We start from the raw sequence: 1,148 nt of genomic DNA, 5'->3' as shown, positions 1-1,148 counted from the left end.
CAGTAGCGCTGCATTTGGAGGAGGCTGAGTAGGCGTGTGCCGTGCTCCGTCATGATTTTCTGCACTTGATTTCCTCTCTACTATCCTCTTCAATTACACTGTGATGGTTATTCCTCCTTCTCTGACTCACCATACTCTGTTCCAGCAGCCCAACAGGCCCAGTAAGTGTCTGACAATGGTTTTTACACTGAAATGAGTAATGGATGAATGTTATCCTTCTGGGGCAACAGACAAAAAGCTGTTGGATGGCCAGCTTGCTCTTGACCCTTTTTGGAAGCTAGAGAAGGGAATCCATCAGCACAAGCATTTTGGAAAAGGGGGAAAGCTGCCTTTCCCTGGGACAATCTGTTGCTCTTTATTTCCCTTTATTGATTTCAAATATAGAGAGTTCCCCAATAGAGGCTAGAGAAGACAGTAAAGAGACTGCCAAGATTTGTCCTTCACACCAGAAAGTCTTCTCATTTAAACCTCTTGCTTTTGCTTACCTTTGTCAGCAGTGAAAATGTACTTTTGCACCCAGAGGCTTTCAGCTAATTGAAATCAGGCTTGCTGCAGAGCCTGGCCAAGTTTTATAACCTCCCTGTATGAGTTAACTTTAACAGTTTATGGCTATCTGGGGACACTATGAAACTGCAACTGTAGTCAGAGACTTAGAGTATCTTTTTATTATTATTTTAAAGGAAAACTTCTGAGATAGAAAATAWGGATGTCTTAATARGTGCTTTAAAAAGTTTCCTATCATTGTGAAACTTTATCATGAATGAGATACTAACCCAAGTCTGCTCATCCCATCATATAAACAGCTTCCAGCCTGAAGCTAAATTTTTAAAGCCAATAGGCAAAAGTTGCTAGAAACAATAAGAARCAGAAAAATCATTCATAACTTGAAATCAACCCATTTTTCATGGTAATCAGTGATAATGKTTATATCTGCCCATTTGTCTGATAAGGCCTTAGAGGGTCATGATATTACCAAGGTAAAAGCAAACTGTAAATGGTTAAGCTGGTAGTGTTTCCTATGTTTGTTATATTCTTTGTTTCAATGAATCATGCAGCTATTTTCTCTCTTTCACATGAACGGGTTTTTAGAACCTCACACAGCCTATGAAAGACAGCAAACTACTGACTACTCTGACCTTTTACTTATT

Source organism: Rhea americana, unplaced genomic scaffold (genome assembly GCF_003343005.1).
Source record: "Rhea americana isolate MKP2758 unplaced genomic scaffold, rheAme1 scaffold_238, whole genome shotgun sequence".
Taxonomy (NCBI): domain Eukaryota; kingdom Metazoa; phylum Chordata; class Aves; order Rheiformes; family Rheidae; genus Rhea; species Rhea americana.
The sequence above is the reverse complement of the archived record's forward strand: the minus strand, read 5'-3'. Positions refer to the sequence as shown.